At 44.0% G+C, this 22,087-nt stretch overlaps 1 protein-coding gene across 7 annotated transcripts in view; it reads left to right on the top strand.

Moving 5' to 3' along the window:
- Positions 1-22,087, top strand: part of SUSD6 (sushi domain containing 6) — a 100,449-nt gene that overhangs the window by 25,713 nt on the left and 52,649 nt on the right. The window contains exon 1 of one of the 7 annotated variants that reach the window (XM_040601343.1): positions 12,007-12,074. The exons of the other annotated variants lie outside the window; for them this stretch is intronic. The gene's annotated coding sequence lies outside the window, so the exon portion shown is untranslated. Of the gene's footprint in view, positions 1-12,006; positions 12,075-22,087 lie in introns of those variants that run through there. 7 annotated transcript variants of the gene reach the window in all.

Below are 22,087 nucleotides of genomic sequence, written 5' to 3'. Positions count from 1 at the left end.
GATCTGTGTACCTTTTGCCTGGTCTTTTCACTGTCTCCCAGCGTTATACTAGTGCATTGGTTGGTGCTGACTAAAAAGGAGGACTTGAGTCAGAAATAGTGCTTCTTACAGGATGATGTGTGGGCTGCACGTGTCCGAGCATTGTTCCAGACAAGCCTTGCTGAATTTGAGATATGTGATAATTTTTTTTTCATCTGAGGTACTTGGTGGCAAGTGACCCTATTTGCTGAAGCAAGCTAATATTTTATGCTCCTCCTGCATTGTGCATTTAATTGCTGCATAACTGATTTCTGCTGTCTCAAGTGTACATTGATTTTTCTTTTTTTATGCCAACTGTTTAACAGTCTCCCAGTACCTAGGGGAATTTTGCACCCTGTTTCTACCTGAAGTATTACTCAAAGCTGTTGAGAGAGATTATTCAGTTTAGACAATACAGTGCTGTGTCATAAAAAGGACGTGTCCGTATCCTAAATTCTGTGAAGATATAGCTGGGCACTGTCTAGCTGCTCTGAGAAGTTCAAGGCAATGCTTTCTTGCCTTTCAGCACCTCATGCTGGGTGCTCAGTTTGATTAATCCCCACAAGTGGTGAATTTTATGGGATGGTTAAAGAGTACGTAGGGGTTTTTTTGTGTTCCAAGCCATAAAGATCAATGTTAAATGTAAAATCAGTAATTCTATCTAGTTTGTTTTTTTTTTTCTCTAGGACTCATGATTATCGTAGCCTTTCTTGTCTTTGAGTTCTTTTCTGTCTCCTTTTTGGTTGTAGAGCCAAAAATGTTGTGATGATGGTAGAATTTGCTGTAAGTATACCAGACAGCCTGTTTTTCAAGTTGAAGCAATTTTTTAGAGGTGGGCGAGGTTAAGGAGGAGCCACTAAGATATTTTCAGCAGGCTTTTTGAAGTTGGCTTAACTCATTAAGTTATACTGGGATGAGCCCATTAGTTCAGTAGCTATTTCAGACTTGCACTGTGAAGGTGATTGCTGTTACACTCTACCTGATATTTGAAAGACTATTGTGGAGATCTTATACCCTTTTTGGGGAAGGGAAGGAAAGTAAGAACATTGCAAACAGTATGTGGAATCCCTTGGCGAGTGTGACACTGTGCATGCTACTCAGGAACTGGATGCTGAGAAAGGTATTTAACTTACGTTGCCTGTGAGAACAGAGACTGATAAGTCTGGAGGCTGAGGCTCTACTAGTCTCTCAGGAAAAAAAACCAGGAGGTTAAGAAAGATGATTAGCGTAGGCAGCATTAATGCAAGCTTTGTATAGTGCCATGAATGTTATGTAGTTGTTGCCTGGGCTTCTCTACATGCTTCCTGCCTATCAAAGCCTCTAGCATCAGCAGGAAATGGAACAATAAGCTAGATGAGCTTGTTTTGACCACATGTGAATTTTTGCACACCGGTATGTGTGCAGTTTTTAAGGGTAGATCAGTTTCGTTGCTGTGTATCTGTCTGTAATGGAGATGTAATCTACAGTGTGCTAGGCGGTGTTCATAGATGGGGACACAGATTACAGCTAAAGGCCAGTTACATGGGATGGAGGAAGGTGGGGGGGGAAAAGCCACATACAAATGTTCAATAAAATTGAACTGGCCCGTTTCTTTTATGTGAAACTATTCTTAGGAAGATGATAATCTGAATAAATTTGGGAAGGCAAACCTTGCAACAGTCTGCCAGTGTCTTGGTGTCTAGGAGCTAGTTCTTGGAAGAGACAATGTCATTTAGTTTCCTGGTGAGAAAGAATAGTTTTGGTTGTGGAAGGTCAGAGTAGAGGTTGGACCCCTAGAGCTACTGTAGACCCGGCCTCCTGCTCAGAGCAGGCATGCAGGTTATGTAGGTCTGGCTGAAAGGGGTGGGTCTGGATGGGTTACACAATGGTTTGGGCTGTATGTAGTAGGTTAGTGTCCCTCAAGAGAAATGCTGAGCTTGGGTCCCAACTAGCCAGAGAACAACAGGAGGCTCAGAAGAGGATTGGGAAGGCCTCTCTGTTCAGATCCACATGTTTGGGTGATACTCAGCTGGCTCTTGGGGTCTGGGCTTTGAGGACCTTTTGTTATTACTGTCTTTGGAGAATCTAGATCCAGGATGAAGTGGTAAGAGGTTGTAGGTGTCCTCTCAAGAGTTGTGTTTGTTTAACATGGGAAGAAGGAAGTTTTCTTGCCTTGAGGTATTGTCTTGTATCAAGTAGCAACATCTTTGCCTGTCCAGATGTGACAAACTTTCTCTCTCCCTTCCCACCCTCCTTCACCCTCTGATGACAGCATGTATTCCAGGACATATGTCTTAGAATAAATAAAACATTGCCATCCACATAAACATGATGTTTTCAAACACCACTGCAGTCTCTCATGCTGTCAATGGTACCCCCTGGGTGTATGGGAGTTATTTGGCCATAGGTTTTTGCCTTTATGCTGTATTTGGGCCAAAGAAGTTTTAAGTAAATTCTGTCCAGTTCACTTTGGTATTAAAAGCTCTTAAACGCCATTCTTTTTTCTTGTATTTCTGTGGAGAAGATGTTGTTGGGGTAGACTTGCTCTTGGGTAACTTGCCTGTGTTTTAGAGGTAACCCTCTGTAATTCAGGAGGAGCTTCTCTGATGTGTTCTGGAACAAGAAAAGCTAAATTAAAGTACAGAAGCGAAAAATCAAGTGAAAATGATATGTGGATTTACTTCCATAGTTAATGACTATTTCCAGTGTAGTAGGGTGTAACGCGTGGCTGCTGCATGCCTTGTACTGTGGCGTACATGACTTCATTATGCTGTGGTTTTCCCAGTGTGTGGCTGTAAGGTTGCCAAGCTTGCAGCTGCTCGTGTGGGGTTGTGCCAGCCACATCTGGCACACGGGGAGGTGGTGACCTTGTACGTGTGGGGATCGTGGGCGGCCACAGGGAGGACGAGTTTCTGTACTGCACAGGGCAGTGTGGCAGGTGCTGGCGTCACTGTAGCCAGACACAGAAGTCTTTATTCATGTAGACATTCAGTCTCAGGTAAGTGCCGCACTTTGGGAATACAGGGCTGCTGCTTGGCCTGGAAAGAAAAACAAAGTCTTAATGTGGGAATGCTGTTCTTGGGTGGAAAATCTTAAGATTGAAAGAAGCAGAGAGGGGTCTCTGCTGCTGAGCCAGCGGTAGCCTCTGCAGTGTCTTGTTCCTGTTGGTGTTGCAGCCTGCAGAGGTGCACATTTTGCTGCAGTGGGCATTAAATAAACCGCTCAGTTTATCTAGAATGCAATGTGCAGTGATAGCTATACCACAGAGGAAGATTTGTATGAATTTCTATTGAGCAAAACCCCAGAATACTTTGTCCTGTGTTTTTGGCTTGAGATATCAAATGCCTAAGTTTGAGGTTGATACTTGTCTTTGTTCTGGGGGAAGGTAAATTTGAGGATCTCTTGGAATAGTAGCACTGGGCTAGACCTTACCTCCTTTTGCATCAAACAGAAGCACTTCATTGGGCAGGAGAGCTGAAATACTTGGTGTTCAGAAAACACAAAAAAACCCTATTGCTCTGGAATTTCTGAATGACTAATGAGCAGTGAATACCTAAAGGGACTTGGTCAACTGGGAAATCCTATCTAGTCTGAAAAAATTCTCTGCATCTGTTTGTGTAAGATTATGAAAAAGTTTGGAGGGTGAAAGGTTACTTTCTCCTTTCAGATCATAGTGTGCTCATTGACATAGGTATGGTAATTTTGATATCCCACAGCATAAATCTGGTCCTTCCAGGTCTGAAGGCTTGGCTATGCTTCTGTTTTTATTCTCTGTGCTGTATGAGGTGATGTGCAATGGAGCATCGTGAGTCTAAACTTCAGACCATGGCAGAGCAGCTTGGGGGCATCTCTGATAACTGAATCCCCTTTTAATTTGGGGGGGGGGAATCCTTTAATTGCTGGATAGATGAGAAATATTAAAGTGAGTCTTTTGAGGCAAAGCTTAACTGCTTATCAGCTGGAAGTAATCATGTCTCTCCTTGCCAGTGAAGTTGGCCACTGCTACTTCCTGCAGTCCTGTGTGCGTGTGTTGTGTGGGTAACCCCAACTGCTGGTCTGTTCTGACCTCTTCTCAGGCTTCCACTGCTTTATGCCCCAGAGTGAAAATGGGACACTGTGTCCAGCTCTGGATTCAGGTGATCCTAAAATGGATAGGCAGTCTCAAGTTCCACATGGGAAAAAGCTTGGATTTTGTTTGTCTCCACGAAATCTTCCTTTTCTGAAAACAGTAACAAGGTTGCTGTGGTTTGATTGCTGTTAGCCACAAGCAGAGTTAATTATAATAGACAAAAAGAAAGAGCCTAGAAATGTTTGTTATGGAAGTCCATATTTAATCTCTCCCAGAGGCCTTTGGCTTGCTTAAAATTGTGCTATAACCTTTCTGATTTCCCAGACTATTGATTGCTCCCTGTGTCTGAAAATTTATTTAATTTTGTGATGCTTTTGCTGGCAATAGGTCTTCCTTTTCACATGGAAGAAATGTAGACTATAGATCTTGCTAGAAATTGATTTGGGAGTAACTTCTGGTGGCATGGAGAATCTTAAATAATAATAATATAAGCTGTGTGCAGAAGCCCGAGTTGCAGAAGGCTTTAAAGTCAGAACCCTGCATCTAGCTTTCAGCTTCTGTGGGAGGTTGTTAGACTACATGAGTGCATTGTTTCTGCTGCTCTCTGGTGTGAAGTGTATCCTTTTGTAGTAAGATCATCAGTAAAAGACATCTATAAGGAGGGCAAAACATGGAAGAAAATGACACTTTTCCTACAAATTTAGCAAAAGCTGGCTTTTATAAGCATAAGGATGGAGTTTCTGGTCCTAAGATGAGACTGCTAGCCACCTCTCTTACTAAATACTTGGCCTGGCAATACCTAAAAATTCAGATAATTGCATCTCTCATTCCCTCTGGCACTTCCTGGCTGTGAGGCTGTTAACTAGACAGCTGCTGTCTGTCTCTCTTCAGTGCTGCATTGCTTTTCCCTTTCCTTTTACTGCTTGTGAGGAGGCTGAAAAAGCCTTGCTGTCTCAGCAGTGGGCTTGAATTCCACATGAGAGCTATACACCAGGTACCTGGGAGGCTGCCTTTTTGTCTTCCTGTAAGCAAACGCTTGGCTCTGTTGGAGACACTTGTGGATTGCTCTGTGTGTAGGAGTGTTCCTCTCTGGGTTTCTTGCCTGAATTCCTTTCCACAGGCAGAGAGTGAATACAAAGTGAGATGTGTGGTCAGGGCAGTAGTATGCCTGGACTCAGACTGGAGTTTTTAAAGGGATGGAGAGGGGAAGCTGAGACATGTTGTGACCTGGATGAATCTGGGAAGTAATGCTGGCACTACTTCATCTGGCCTGTCGTTTTCTATTTTATTTACTCCTGGCACCTGATTGTCAGAGTAGGCTTTTATACTGTGTTCTCTTTGTGGCTTAGGCTGCTCAGCGCTGCTGCAAAATCCTTCTAATCCTTTTTGCTGTCAGTCTCTTGCAATGAAAACTCAACTGACAAAGTGAATACTTGAATTGCAGAGAGTAAGTGTGGTTTCAGGTTTGGGAAGAATGAAGAATCGGCAAATATGACAAGACCTTGTTGGGACTGAGGTACTCTTACAATAGGTGAATTAACTCGTGTGCTATGTCTTGAAAGCTGTTGAAGGATTTTGCTGGTATCGTGGGTCTTATCTCCTGATACAAGACTTTCACAACTAAATGATACCCAGCAACACGTGCTCAAATAGAAAAAGACCTTATTGATCTGCCGGTTTTCTTTAAGAGGTAATGAGGATGCATTAAAATTGCCCCTCTTGCCTTATAACTTCGCTGCATGGCAGACCTATGTGTGGGGTAGCACTGCTGAAGTAGAAGCTTTCTCAGCTAGTGTGCCCGTGTTCTGCAAGATACTAGAAAATGTTGCTGCCATGTGTCTGTCATGGTTTAACCCTGGCTGGCAACCAAGCACCGTGCAATTACTTGCCCACTCCTCTCACAATGGGATCAGGGAGAGGATGGGAAGAGTAAAAGTGGGAAAACTCATGGGTTGAGATAAAGACAGTTCAAAAGGTAAAGCAAAAGCTGCGCACGCAAGCAAAGCAAAACAAGGAATTCATCCACCACCTTCCATTGGCAGGCAGGTGTTCAGCCACCTCCAGGAAAGTCAGGCCCCAGTATGCATAATAGTTACTTGGGAAGACAAACGCCATAATGCCGAGTGTGTGTCCCCCCCTGCTCCTCCTTCCCCCAGCATATACTCAGCATGATGTTTTATGGTATGGAATATCCCTTTGGCAGTTCAGGTCAGCTGTCCTGGCTGTGTCCCTTCCCAATTTCTTGTGCCCCATGCGGCCCTCTTGCTGGCAGGGCCCAAGAAACTGAAGGGCCCTTGATTTAGTATAACCTTTACGTAGCAACAACCAAACCAGTCAGTGTGCTGTCAGCTTTGTTCTTACACCAAATCCAAACCACATCACTGCGCCAGCTATGAAGAAGAAAATTAACCCTGTCCCAGCTGAAACCAGGACAGTGTGGTGTCATGTTGAACAAAGATGTGTGCTTGGGTGCTCTGCTCTGAACCAGCTGTGCTGGTTGAAGTTTGGGGCAGGGCTTTCAGGAATTGAAGCTGTTATCACAATAGCAGTTGAGATTTACAGCACTAACTATACTTACAGTTGCCAGGTGTCTCAGAGCTCCAGAGTGTTACTGTAATCTGCTGGTGACAAAACTGGTCTTTCATTCTTGCAGCTCTGACTGGGTTGTGGATAACCAGGCTTGTGTTAGGGCTAAGCAAAACGTATGCAGGTTTGTTCTCATTCTCCTCATTCGGGCATCCTGTCATAAAAAGTGCTCTAAGCTTGACTGTCTGGGCCAGAATACTGGCAGCACCAGTTCTTCAGAAAGCCAAGCCTAAGCTGGGGCTGATGGGCCTGGGACATGGGAACAGGTGTTTTTTCCCTATTATCTTGGAAGGAGTGACCTGTTACTTTTGCTTTTAAATATGAATGAACTCATTCTCCATACCTCAGATAATGACCATATGGTATTCCTGGTAAGAGTGGCAGATGTTCCTCTCTTGCTGTGTTTTGCTTTGTTATAAAAATTCTCTGTTTTCTTTCTAGCCTGTCTGCAGTGGGCTGTAATGGTGTTCAGCTCCAGTGTTTCAGGTTATTGCCCTGAATTTCTAAACTACAAATAAAGTGGGGGCTGCATGAAATGTTACTTGCGTTGTGGATCTGATGCATGTGTGTATATAGGTGGTAACCAAACCCTGCGTTGTGGGTCAGTATGCTCAGCCAAATAGTTTCTCCTTCTGTTTTGGTGTTACTTATGGCCTCAGCACTTTGTTCTTCAACATAAAACAAAACGTTCCACCGCGCCTTCTTTGTGGTAGTTTGGCTTTGCTGGGGAATGCAACTTCTGTACAAATCTGCATTGCTTTATATCTCAGGGCAGCGTTGTTTTAGTGAGAGAATGGGGATATTTTTGCATGTAAGTGGTTGTTTTCCATATTTTCCCTGCCAGTATAGTCATTTGTCCTCTTGTGTACTCATGAGCTGCTGTTCCAGTTCAGTAATGGAGAGTAGGCGTACATTGGTGGACTGCAACAGACAAAAGTCCATAAGTGCCAGATAGCCCAGGGTATCCCACAGTCTGGATGCAGGAATTGGAGGATTGCACCCACAAACAGTTGTTCTTTGTTGTGTCTTTGTTTGCATGGTTTATGAAGCACTTGATACAACACTAGGAGAAACCAGTCATTGCTAGTGAGACTGACTCAGCTCTTCATAAATCGTAAATCTCATTTCATGTATTTTTAGGAATCCTCAGGCGAGAAGGGGCACATTGCTTTGTCACTGTAAGGCAGTGTCAGAGGCTGGCTGAGCCCGCACTGCCATGCTGACCTGTGTTCACTCTATCACACGTGCAGCTGGAACAGGCAGGGTTATGAACAGTTTTGTAGGCTTCTTCTCTGGGTATAGATGAAGATGACTCCTCCTTTCCCTCTAAGTCTAGCCTTGGTCAAAATTTCTTCCTTTCCCCTGCCTGCTAGTCTTCTGTGTAAAGATAAGCATATGTCAGTATTGACGTATTTACTAAGAAGGGTGTCAAGCAAGAATGTGGTGGTAGATATTTTTTCTTTTTAACATTTCCAGAATTGCAGGGAGGATTTGCAGTTAATATCAAAGAAGCTGCCATGATTTAACAAGAAAACCTTTTCCATAGTTTAGTAAGGTATGTGGTGATGGGATTGCTTAAGGTGAAAGAAATACTAGGTTTTGTCTTTGCTTTTTGAGAGAATGCAGATACCAACTTTCTGCATACATAAATGACTGTGGAACAGTCAAAGTGTGGGTGTGGGCGTTTTGTTCTTGCTGGTTAATGTGATAACTGAGAAGAGGCACTGGCACAGGTCTTGTGACCACTGATGTGTCTCTTGCTTTACTTTGGAAGGCTTACGGCAGTGCGTGGGTTGATTTCCCCTTTGGGGAAAGCATGAGCCTCTAAAGGCAAGATTCTGGCTTTGTGATGAAGGAAGCAGAGTTGGGGAGGTGACTTATCTCGGGGTGCAAGCAGCTTGCCTGAGACCATGCACTGAAGAAAACAGTGGTATAGAGCTGACCTCGTTCGTGCTTAGAAACCACTAGTCCTTTCTGGAAGACTTGTTTCTGCGTGCTCTTGGGCTGGTTGTTTTCTGTTTGGTTGTAAGTCACCTGTGATGGTGTTTGTACAGTGCTGCTTAGCATGTGAGGGCTTGTAATTGCTACATATAATGAGACAATGTGGTCTTGCAGGCAGCTTTAACTGCAAAATACTGTAACTTGCAGGTAGTTGCAAACTATGGTCAATGGGCCATGCTGTTTTAAGCATCTGCTTGTGTAGGAGACTGAAACCTAGAGGACCCTGAGGGAGGAAGGGTGTGTTTGAGGATGTTGAGATTAATGGTAGAGTTATTCAGTTATGATAGATTGTTCTAAAATTTTAATGCTGCTCTTAGTAGAAGACAAAACCACAGGAGTGAAACCCACTGATAACTGTGTTTGGGAACAGGCTTGGGTTCTCTGAGAATCCCTCTGGGGCCTGTTACAAGAATGCATGGAGGCAGTGATTTCGTCTTTGTCCCTAATCAACAGAGGAACAGCTGTACTAGGGGTGGTAAAACACAAGAAAGGCCAGATAAATGTAAGACATGAAGAAGAGACAGAGATCTCTTCGTAATGGTCTTGTTTGTATTACAAAAGTTACCACAGTATGAGGTGTTGCCAGAATGTACGCCCTTTAAACAAACAAGGGAGGGGGGGAAGCTTGAACTCCAATGGACAAGGTCAGCGTGCAAGATGACTGCAGATGTTATGTAGTGAACTTGTGTTCTCTGTCCCACTGCTTTCAGTAGTTTAGTTCCCAGTGCCATTGCAGCACCCCATTGTCTGTGCTGCAGGCATGCTTTGGCTTAGTATCAAGCTTTGAAAGATACACCCCCTCCTTCGCTGAGATCAAGAGCTGCTGCTGAATGTATGCTTGTGCATGGGTTCTGTCTCTTAAGGAGGTATGACTAAACTGGGGACAGTTAAAATAATCTAAAAAACACCCTCCACTCCCACCTTCCCCTCCCAAAACCCCCACCACAAAACCTGCATGCTGTCTGAAAGTGCATCTGGCATGGGAGAGGAGCCAGTTTGTTCCTTTTTCCCTGGAGCAGGAGATTCCTGTGTTCCCAGCTGTGGTTGTTTAGGGAAGCCTAATGCAGCTATCTGTAGGGTGGTGAATAACCCCTTGCATGAAGGAATGTAGCCTCCATTACCAGTATGGAGCTCATCTCTGCACTGAGCTCCAAAAAGTGAGTACAGCTGAGCCCTTGTCGAGGGGCTGGTGTGCCTGCACAAGTCTCACTAGACTGCTAATGCTGCGGCTGCACAGGACCTTTGCAAAATGCACAAAGTAACTGCCCTCAAAACCTTACAAACTCATTCCTGTATGCCCAGGGGCAATTTTTTCCAGTCATGGGAAGTCCTGGAGACGTTGTTAATGAGTTCAGCTGAGGAAATAGCACAAGGAACTGTGGGAGAGGGAAGGCTCACTCTTTCGTGCGGCATGTGGAGTGTGTGCAGAGAGGGGGTAAGGAGGTGTGGCAGTAATCTTGAGAAGGAATGAAAGAAATGAAAGCAGAGGTGAGACTGTGTTAAGACTTGAAGATAGAGGGAAAGAGCTGCGAACTGGAGAGGGGAGCCATTGACAAGGGAAGTGTTAGTCTTCACTCCTTTCATAAATCTGCTTTTATAAATTAGTGAGTATCAAGCTCATGTCAGTGACTGTAGCTATGAAAATAAAAAGGGAGTTAAAATTTTTAATGTTAAGAATTTGAGGGAGGCCTGTTTCCAAGCAGTCTTGCTCTTTGATTCCTGCTTCTGAGCCAAATTATTGGCATGTTCTGGGATTGAAATAGCTCGTGTATCTGAGTGACCTTTTAATTTCCTTTTCAGTCTTCTGAATCCACTGTAATGAACAAAGAAAGCATTAAGAACAGGCATGGTGCAGATTTTATTGCATGTTTGCAGTAAACTAAATAGCTCTGGATTTCTTTGGGTGTTACACAGCAAGAACCTGCTGTTAGAGTAAGATGACGAGGAACCAGTTGTGGTTCAGGTTAGAGGTGGTTTCTCTCCGTGTGATGGTAGCTCAGGATATCTTTGTAGCATTGGTTGTTTTTGTTCTGTGTTTATACAGCACCTAGCACAGTGTGGTCTGATTCCTAGGCTCCGATTTCTGACTCCTTTTGCCCTGCAAATGCTGATGAGGCAAGAAGTGCTTGTCAAGGGCTTTTCTTGCCTAGTCACATACCTGTCTGAAGCAAAAGTTTATCCTTTGGCATGTGCTTCAGGCTTCCTGTCTGCATCTCTTCCCCTGCAATGATTTCCGCAGTGAGTCACAACAGCTAGCTGTTATGTATGAAAAAAGATGTTAAAAAACATGTGCTAAAGAGAAGGGGATAAGAAATGATGTTTCATCCAAGAGGCTTTCATTGGATGAGTGGATGAGGGAAGTGCATGCAGCGGGGGAAGAAGCAGCGTGAGGTCAGTGGGCTTTTTATTGCACGGCATGAAAAGATCCCACAACTAAAATCTGATCTAACCTTTTCTTCCTGTGTGTCTTAGAATAAATGTTTTCCATGTAAGGCACAGGAGAGCCGGCTGTAAGGAAGCATATGGCTGTCAATTATTTCAGAAAATGTATCTCAGCACTCAAATGAAAGAAAACAGACCAGATAGATCTGTGGCAGCTGCAGCCTTTATTGCCCGTGTTTATGCTACTTAAAGACTTGCCTTCTCCAACTCGATTCTAGTGAAATGACAGGCTTGCCTGAAGTCTACTGGCTACTTGTGAGGAGAGTAAGCCAAGCATTGCTGGGGAGGGGCCTAACACTTCTCAAGTCAACATAATTGTATTACCCAGCTGGCGGTAAGCCAGAACCCTTCCAGAAGGCTTCTAGAGCTCTGGTTTGACTGTTGGTAAACAATTTCTTATGGGAGTCACCTATACAAAGCAGCCTGCAGTTCAGGTGTGGTTTCAAAAAGAACTGCTGATGGTGTTAACAATGTCTCTGAAGTTCTTCAAGACTGGTTCATTCCTCCGATACCCTTTTTTCCCCTCATACTTTTTTCCTGGCATATAATAGTGGAAGGGAAAAAAATTGGTATAGGAAATGGGGATTTAAACATGTCTTGTCTAAAGAAGCAGAGGATTCCTTTGAAATAAAGGTGCTTGCAGACCTTTAATTATTTAGTAATATCTAAAAAAATAATTCCAACCCTTAACATTGGCTAATCCCATGAACCAGACCCTCCTAATATCAATGATACTAAGGGAGTAACATGCATGTCCCCTGTTCAGTCCCCTCAGAGTTTTCTAGGCTTCTGCAAAGTCTAAGAGTCTCATTGTACACTGTGCACACTTTTTTTTTTGCAATGTCTTTCACATTTGAATAGCATAGGTCTTAATTCACCAGTCTCAAACCTTCTGCATTTTTCCTGTAGGCTTGGATGAACACTTGTAGAAGTGAACTGGGATCCCTCTGCATATCATCATCTGTCGATTGGTTTGTAGGTGAGCTCTATAGCCTGCTCCCAGGAGTGTGCAGTGGGTGTTGAGCATTACCGTGCTCAAAAGACAGAGCCCTCACAGGGCTGGATCTTTCCTCTTTCTGCATTTCTTCATTCTCATCAGTTCAGGAGTCCTTTCTGTGGTTAAAGTCCAGTGGTCAAGCTTATTTCCCCAGAAAAGAAAGCAAGCAAAAATGTCAGGTTGGGCATCTTGCAACTACGAACTCTGCAGACTGTCACCTGCTTTGCTTTTCTCCTTGCAGGTGGAAGTACTTGCAGTGTTTGCAAGGAATAGTTTAGTGTTCCCTTGATGGTGGTGTTGAGGGCATACCTGTCAATTCTAGAGGTTTCCTTCATTGAGAGCCTTTGCCTCTTGCCAAGAGTAACTTTTAATGTCATGTGATGCAGAGTTCTAGAATTGAAACTTGCTGTTGGTCTAGTGACGAAACCTAGCAGCTTTGATCAGAAGTAAAGATTTCTGAATGGGAAGGCTACTTCAAAGAATTGAAACTCCTGCCCTATTAGACATGTTTCATAGCAAATGTAGACTAAATATAGTTGGCTGCTTCAGATTTGGTTTGTTCACAAGGAACTTGTGAAGACTATCAGTACCTTTGTAAATAAAGCGTGGCAGTGCTTGGCAGAGGAGGTGAAACTTAACTTTGGTCTCTCAGAAGTAAGTTGTTGGGTTCTGTCCTCACCAGCAGGTGATCCTACTTGTAGAAAGGTCCAAATAATAGCTTTCACTGGGACTTCATTCCATTTGCAGCGGTGGTGTGAAACAGCCTTTGCAGTGATTCCCAGCAGCTATACTCGAGGCCTCTGAGGAGTGTGTTTTGGAGGTGGTGGGGAGGTGGAGTCTGTAGGGCTGTTGCTCGAGGCTGGGAAGGGGATGTGGGTGTTGGAGAAATGGCTTCTCAGCTGTTGTGTACTGTAGTATGCTGTAAGGAGGGTGGTTTCCTCAAAATTTCTTACAGCATCCTGTGGAACCTTAATGGAGCCATTTATTTTCCACAATGTGGGCTTCTCTTTGCCCTCCCCCACTTCCCTCTGCATGTGAATCAGTGATTCTGCTTCATGAGGAGAGTAGATTGTGAAGTCCAAGGGAGGCAAAGAAGATAGTTTGTTATCCAGATCCAACTGTTACTTAAATCTGTTGAATGTCATGTTCAGCTCACCCGGAAAAGCAGTCTTGGGTGAGCTAGAATGTGTATAAAAGCAGGTAGAGTCTAGCCTTTTCACAAAATGAAGCTTGTGAGTGGCCTTTTAAAAAATGCTGATGGAAGCCTTGACAGTTGCAAATGACAGGCCGCTGACTCTGGATGCTGCTGCTGTATGTGACATTCACACTGTAATCTTGCCCTGAACTTCATAGGTGGAGCTACAGATTACATATGTTGGGAGGTTTTTTCCAACAGTTGTTTCTCTGTGCATTTAGCAAAGAGAAGTGAGTAGTTTAAATATTCTTTGTCATTTTCTATGCAGGGAACCTTTCTGAAAACTTGGCATAATGTATTTTTTTTTACCTTGTGGCTAAGAATTAAAAGTTCAGTTAACCTGTGCTTATGAGACAGTTGCTGGTCTGTTGATATTTAGACCTTTCTGCAAGATACAGGTTTTCTTATTTGTAAGTCATGCCTTAAATTAATGGTTGCTGTCTGTCTTTTAAACTGTTGCTTCTGTGTTGTTTCTTTAGTATTACTACTTCCTATTGTCTGTTCAAGAGATGCCAGAGAACTGCTGAGTAAGTTTCTGATACTGGTGTCAGGCTATTTGCATCCCTCTGCACACACATAACATTTGTAGGATCTAACGCTTGTGTCTCCGTATGGTTTTTATTTAAAACATTTGGTCTTGGAGGAAATTAGTAACACTGGAAGATGGAGTGAAAGGATTTAGCCTGTTGTTTTGCAGCAGAGTCTTAGACTGCGAAGGCAGAAGAACAGCTTTGGTGAGGACAACTGCTGACTCTCAAAAGACTAAATTGCACGTCAGATTGACAAAATGGGGAAAACAAATTTAATCTTAAGAGTACAGTTACATAGGGATTGGGAGAAATCTCTTTGAGGAACTCACTTGAAAATAGATTAAAAGAACATGAAAATCCTCTGCTGCTGAAAGTAATTTTAAATCTTCATCTTGCAGTTTGGTGGGTTTTGCGTATTAATTTTGCTATCCTGTAAGCTCTTGTAGCAGATGTCTTTGTGCTGCTGCTTAGAGCAGTATGTTACAGGTAAAAACGTGAAGAGTCTGACTTTAAACTAGCTTACTTTATACTAATTCTAATAACCTTTATTTAATCAATTCACTCTGAGGGAACCTTGTCTCCAGAGACAGGAAATTGCTTGAGGATTACTGGCTGTGGCAGGACCTTTCATATTTATTTGCAAACTGTTGGGGGGTGGAAATACCAGTCTTCCTTTTAAAGGCAGATGAAGCTGGAGTTGCTGGCTTCTCCTGCAAGGCTGAGTAGAGGTCACTGGGAATTCTGTGCTAGAATGTTTGGGGGCTTTTTTCTTGACAAATAGTTTGATGGCTTGGGGATGTTCACACAGGATGCTTGGAGATGCATCAAAACCCCAAGCAAAGCAGTGACTTGTTTCCCAGGTGGGTGTACTATTCACTTAGCTGCTAGTGGCTTGACAAGAGTTGCTCCCTACCCTGCAGATAGTGAAAAGTTAAATGTGCCTGCTCTAAAAGGCCCTTTTTAGGGGGAATGGGGAAGGATCTTCCACTGCTCAGCTCTGTGTGTGCAAGAGGACTGTGGGGAAGAGGTGTCTGGGGCATGTATGGTGTTCCTTATGCTCATGTGCCCAGCCTGTTGACATTTGAATATAAGTGTGCTGGAGAAGTAGCAATGCAGAAATTCCTTGAAGACTCTATACTCTCTCCCTCTTCTTGCTTTTATGTCATGGATGCTTGCCTGGTAGCTGGCGCATTCGGGGTGGAGGAATATGACTAGAGCTGGGAGGGAGGCAGCACCGGAGAGTAGTGTGCTTGGCTGGGGGCAGCAGGCAGTATGTGTTGCTTTCAGGGAGGCAACTGCCCAGGTCACTGACAGGATGCTTCACACTGACTTCTGGTCCTGGTGGTAAAGAGGCATTGCCTGAGGCTTTATCTGGGGTTTGTCTTTGCATGTGAGCATCAGGAGGGCTTCTGATACTTGGTGAGGTTTTCCCTAGAGTTTTGAGGCAGACTGGACAAAGCCTAGGTGTGCTTTTGCAGTCCTGGGTGGTCCAGTGAAAAAGCCAAGGCGTGAGGCAGGTTAAATGACCAGCATCCTCTAATTTCTGGGTGTATCTCCTGACCTAGGATCGGCACGTGTGAGATTCTTGCCTGTATGCAGCAGCACTTTGTAGCCTTTTAAGATTTACTGCCAGAGCAAGTTGCTGACTCTTGCTGTCCTGCCTTGTACAACTTTTCCCCCTCTTTTGGTGTCAATTTCTTTTGACTTCCTCTAAGTAGGCAAGCCTGTGTTGCCTTTGGCTATCATAGAGCACTGTCACACAGCTTTCTGGCTTTTAATCTACATGGAAACCAGGGTGCTTGGAGCCCTGGTTTAGGGGGAGGATTTAGATCTAGGGCATCTTTATGCATAGTAAATTATTTCTGCCACACTTCAATGTGGATTGAAAATGGAGCTGGTTTTAGGAGCAAGAAGCCTGTGCAACTACTTGGCCTGGCATGTTGTACAGGCTGCTTGCTTAAGGCAGTGGTTCCCCACACTACAGTTTTGGCAGACAAGTTGAGGTGGGAGTTTCTTGCCTTTCCTCTGCTGCTGCTTCCACTGGTACCAGAGCTGTGCTGGTACGAGGACCTAGTTTCCCCAACAAGCTCCTGCAAGTTGCATCAGCATTGCGGAGGGGACAGTTAGCTGTGAAGGGGGTGTGAGAACAGCAGCATGGTGTTGTCTAGTCACCAGGAGCAAGGAGGCATCCTTCAGCCAAAGGAGCGGCGCAAGCCTGTAATTGCTGAGGTGGTGGAGGGACAGTCCCCAACCCCAGCTGGCTCTGCAAAGGGGCAGCACTGGTGTACGAGGGGCAGATGAGACTACAGGTCTGTAACAGCTGAGGAACCATTGCTGCTATATAAAGAAGGTGCTGAGAGCTGCTGAATGAACAGTTACTATCAGGCATTGCTCTTTGGCTGCCTCAAGACCCTCTGCTTAACATTTTCACTGAGTTTGTAGTGGCTAGGCAGAGTCCCTTCCTCAGGGAGCTAAGGAGTGGCACGATCCCTGTGATACTTGGCAGTATCGGTGCTGAGGGATGGATCTAGGAGGCTGTGGGTGTGCTTGCCCTCCTGCTGTAGGTCAGAGCATCCAGGGTCCCACCTCTGGGCTGTCCTAGTTACGGTAAAAGGTGTCCATATGAATTTTTTTAAATTTTTTTTTTTTCACTAATAGCCATACTTCATAAAGTCTAAATGTCACTGAGTCAAGTGAGGGGAGAGGTTGAAGCTTCAAATTGACCTTCTACGGAGATGCAACTTACAGGTTTTATTTATAACAAGTTTTATTCTGAGGATGCATACTTTTCTACTCTTTGTTCTGACATGTTTCTCTCCCACTCCAATTTTATGGTGGAAGTCTATAACGCGCAACCTTTGAATGGTGGTTGTAGGCCTCAGGAAGATGGTTTGGCACATTATTAGAAGGGACCTGTCTTGGGGATTCCTGGCAGTGCTTGGCCTCCTCATGGTGTGCGCGTATGTCCCCTCGTGACATGCAATGAGCAGTCATCCTTCTTGCAGTACCTCTCTGGCATGGTGCTCCTAGCCTGTGCTGCTCAAATCGGAAGGTAATTACAACTCATCCCTTGTTAGAAAATCAAATTAAGCATAGCCTGTTGAGGGAAGCAAGTTGCAGAGAAAAGACTGTGGGGTTTTTTTGCGTGGTGATGTGTGTTCTCTGTGAGCTGGTAATTGTGAGAGTGATTTAAAAGAAAGGAAGCTGGTCGGACTCTTGTTTCCCACCCCCTCTTCTCTCAGCCCTTGAGCACTGACTTTTGAGATTAATTTATGGCACCTTGCCTAGAGTGAAAGCCTCAGGCTGAGTATCAGGGTGGATGCTGGTGTGCCCGCTGCTGGTGGGGGTGCTCAGCTGAGGACCCTGCCTGGGCCATCTTCTGCAGCTGTCCTCAACCGTGGCCTTATGGGGGTGGGTCTGAGTGCAGGCAGTGTGCTCCTCATACAGTTTTAGTTGCAGGGGGGTTGAATTGTGATTCAAAATTTGAGTTTTCCTTTTTGTGTTGTACACAGGCAAAAGTGGTATGGCTGGGGTCTGTGGAGTGAAATGTGCCCCATGCCACGGCGATCAGTCTCTGCCACAGGGAGCATTTGTGGCAATACATGTGCATCTGTGATGTTAGCACAGTGCATCCTAAATAGGAAAAGCAATAGGAAATATCTAATGACTTTGCTACTAAAAAAGGGAAATGGTGGATATAAAACTGAGCCATGGTACTAAGAACTTTTGAAGGCCTGCTTTTATTTTTTTGCCCCTCTTATTGAGATTTGTTGAAGCTGTTCTCTGCTGTGTTCAAATCCCAAATGCAGTCTTAGAACCAGAATTTGAAAGTGTGCTTTTCAACTTTCTCAGTTTGGTCAATTATACTAGGTTGTTGGAAGATGGAGTGCTCAGAGGACTTAAGGGGCAGTCTTATTTCTCAGAGTTTGTGTGTGTGTGTTTTCATTTTTGAAAAGACCTTTGTGCTGACAGACATTCAAACATCAAGGATTTGTTAGCCTGGAAAGTTCTAATATTGCAAAATGTCTGTTGCAGAGAATTTCCTGTATAAACTGTGATACAAATAATAAGTGCTGCATGGCAGTTATCATTCCTTGGAAGTGGGTGAGTGGATATTCTCCGATCTGAGAAACTTGATCATTCTAAACTTGAGTTGTCTTGCAGTTGTGCTTTTAGGAATAAATGTAAGCGTGCCTCCATTTTCTAGTATAGTTCCTTATTTAAATGTCAGACTACTTCACTGAAGTTTATATATAGAGAGGGATTTGATAGGAAAAAGATTTCCCAAATGGATGTCCTCTTCAAACAGCTGTGCTGCCTGGTGGTGTTACAGCTGTGTGTATAGCAGGCCAATGCTTTTAGCCACATCAGTTGAAATGAAAGCACAAGTGGTAAGGGTGGAGAGAAGGACTTTGTAGTAGTGATGGATTACAAAATAAGCCTTAACGATGCATTCCCTGAAACACATGAACACAACTGCATAAATGAGAAAAGCATCCTGGATGTACGAGTGACCTTACCAAGCCAGCGCTGCTGCAAAACCCCTCTTCTTACTGAAAGTAACATTTCAGGCTTATATGTGGTTTCAAGAGGTTCAGCCTTTGCACAGTTTTTCTTTATTCTCCTTCCCTGAAGCCATTTCAGTTTACTGTGAGTTTTCTTTTTTAGGACTTATTATTTTTGGAAAGCGTTCTGGAACATTTTGTGCATACGGTCCTCTGTAAATGTGCTGTTGTACTGATTAAAGCTGAAAGTATGAAACCTAGTCTCTCTGATGCAGTGCGGCAGGGGGAAAATGCTGAAACAATAGTTTCCAAAGGGAATACTTTTCCAAATAAAGACATTTAAAAAAAACCCCAAAACCCAAACCAAAACTGGGAAAGATTGCATGAGATGTATTCTCCGCTATCCCTCAGTCTTTCCTCCACAGATTGTGCAGATGTCAGTATGCGTTAAAAAAAAAGAGGAGAGAAAATCCTTTAAAGCAGATCCAGCACTTTGTTATTAACTGGTTTCTCTTCATTTACTGACATGACCCCATTGCTATAAGCATTTTTGTAATAGCACAGAAATCTGCCATGCATTGGAGTTCTGTGTGTTAGCCTGTTTTAACTCTCCTCCCTGCCCCTCCACAGCTCTGCTTTTTCTTCCTAGTGGTGTCTGGAAGTTCACAGCCTGCCCATAACTTGCTTCTCCTTTTTGATTTGGAAGGACAATTGGATTTTCATCTCTTACCTGTCTCCTCTCAAGTAAAACAGAAAAAGTTTCCGGCGAAATTCTGTGACTTTCAAGGAAACGTCTTAGAATTTTGGGAGCTAATGATGGCTCCTCATTGCTTCCTCATGGACTTACCAAGGCACGGAAAATTGGGTGGGTTTTTTGGGTCATAAAATTCAAATCTTCTGTGACTGTTAGGTCTGGCATGACAACCACAGTATGTGGAAATGGGGAAGAATCTTCACAGGACTGAGGCTGTTTCTAACAATTTGATTCTGATGCTGTTTCTGGAAGTATGAGAGTCACAGGATGGGAAAACAAGTCCATGGAACAGAAAACATTCTATGGCTTAAAGACTATGATGTGAAACAATGCTTCTACATGTTGATCTGTCAGAGGACCTTGCTAACTATTTGTCTTCTGCAGCTGGGTGTCTTGACACAGTCCTGAAGTGCATTTTTGGAAGCCTACTGCAATGTGTTCTTGGGAAGATGGAGTTTACAGCTGCAGTGCACAGATTTATTTAGAAGACCAGTGTGGCTTGTTAGTTGGTTCTTGAATCTTTAATATACCATGCAAAAGGATGGCACTTGAGGCTGTAGGAGATACAAATCTGTGAACTATGATGATAGTGTGGCAATGGGCTTCTGAAGTGTGCAGTGAAAGTATGCTTGCTCTGATTTTCCAGGAGGTCCTCACTTGGCTGACTTGCATCAAATGAATTCATCTGTCACACAAAATGTCTTCAAAATGCCCACATAGGCCTTGTGGTTCTCAGGGAGATACTGCATAGAACACTGTTGGGAGTCAGGGGTTGGGATCTGAGGTTTTAATCTTCTTTCTGGTGCCGCTTAGATGTGCACAAATATTTCTTAAAGAGGCTCGGAGCCTCTTGTTCATTTTCACTGGCTGGGTAACTGGGAACAGACAGAGTTGGCAAGCATGGTGTCCTGAGCAGTAGCAGTGTGGTGGGGTCCTTGTTATGCCTAACAATTGCCCTGTGCCTCACACTGGGCTTAGGAATGGTAAAGCATTTGGCGTTAATCAACAATTACAAAAACTGCAATAGACAGTGAAGGGTACTGAATACCGCCCCTTTTCCCCCTTGGCAACCTTGCACCTCTTCTTTGCATAGCTTGAAAAGTCTGTTCCTTCCTTGTTCCTGCCTTCTCAGGGGACTCCTGGAGTTGCAGCTTGTTTGGTCCACTGAGAGTGTCTTTGAGCCTGCTGCGCACTTCTCTGTGGGTTGCAGCAGGGAAGAAACTCATATACAAAGGCTTGTAACCAGCTGCTATCATGGAAGGGAAGTAGTTGGAGGAAGGAAGTGGTCCCTCCCTTTAGCCCACAGAAGAATATGCTCGGCTAACCTCAGGATGACTTCTTGAGGAGCATCAAGTGAGATAAGGAGACAAGCAAGGGAGGGGTGTAAAAGCATGATTTAGGTGCAAACAGGACTTGAACTGTGATAGGAAGGATAGAGAGGAGGAGGGTGGGGAATAAGCTATGCAAATTGGTGAATCTTGTAGGTTTATTCACTTGGGGTAGGAATGTTGGTGTGATTTTTCCCGGTTGCAAGGAACTGGTTAATCAGTCGTGAAAAAGCCAATTTCCTGGCTTTAAAGCATCTCTTGGTGACCTGTGGAGAGTTAGGCACTTACCATTTATAAGAGATCAAAATGGAATTTCAGAATTTAGCCTGTCCAGTAAGCTTCTTTCTGAGCAAACTCTAATGTTACCTCTTGAAAATGGGAGTTCTGCATCACCAACATTTCTGCTGGTGTTTTAGAAACCTTCATGAGAGAGGAAGTGACAACTAAACCAAGGTATCTATGTGCATTTGCAGGTCATAGGCCAAACTCTGTGGCGTAGTTAGGGAATGAAGAAGGAAACCCAATGATCCAGGTCCCACTACAGGTTACAGTCAGGTCTTGGTTTGCAGGAGCATTTGTGCTGATTCTAGTGTCTGGAATGCACAGCTGTCTGCCCTATCGATTCCTCTCTGTAGCAGGGGATGTGTGCAGTTCAGCCCCCTGCTTTATGCTGTGCCTGTGCTATTCAGAAACCTGCCTTTTTGTAATCCAAAGGTGAAGGTGTAAAATGGAGCTACCAAACACACATGTTCTAAATCATCTGGTTACTTTGGGGGGGGGGGGGGGGGGAGAATGGGTGTGGGGTGTTACATAGGTGGTTTGGTTTTTCTTATTTTCTCTCTTCCTCTTCCACCTTTTCCGATTATCCTGGATAATTGAGAGTTGGCTGTGTTGAAAGGTCAAATGATTAAGATTTTTCTAAACTGCCTGCAGGTAACTTTGAATGCTTTGGTTTTTTTCTTTGTGACTGTTTTAATTGAACTGTGAAGTTATCCCAGAATGTTACAAACGTGATTCTGTTTCTAAGAGCTTTCAATTAAGCTGGTTTAGTTACAGAAAGCAGTAGAATTAGGGGTTTCTCTCCTGGCACTTGAACTTGAATTTTCTCTAACTTTTCTTATTAAGCAGCCAAGAGGATGACTTCTTTTGTTGTAACGCTTGACTGCTTGTTGAAAGCAGGCAAAACAAGGACATAACAAAACCAGCAACCAAGGGTGAAGGTTAAATCCTCTGAACCACACTGCTCCCATTAGATTCCACCTGCAGTGTGACCACAAGGCAGGAACAATCCTTGTGCTTAGCCTTTCAAAAGGTATGCTCTGCCTACCCAGCACTCATCCTGCTGCCAAGATCTGTGTGCATTCGAAAGAGCAAACAATTCCTGAGTAATATTTTGTGAGAGGGAAACTATGTGGATAAAACAGAGTTCTGATGTGCATGAGGATAACTAATTTTCTTTTGGAAAGTTTCAAGTGTGGCATTTAAAAGCAGGCCAGTAGCATTCCAAACGTACTGAACACTTCCCTAAACAAACTGTGAAGAATCTAGGTTGAAGACCTGTTTTCCAGCAACAGTGACACAGGACACAGCTGTGCCAGGCATCTTGAGCAACTGCAGAGCCTCAGACTGTTGCATCCGTCCCTCTGACATCCCATGCCCTTGGTGCACTAGAACTACTCGAAT

This window comes from Falco naumanni, chromosome 7 (assembly GCF_017639655.2).
Source record: "Falco naumanni isolate bFalNau1 chromosome 7, bFalNau1.pat, whole genome shotgun sequence".
In the NCBI taxonomy this organism is placed as follows: Eukaryota; Metazoa; Chordata; class Aves; order Falconiformes; family Falconidae; genus Falco; species Falco naumanni.
This window is presented reverse-complemented; position numbering and strand designations above follow the sequence as displayed.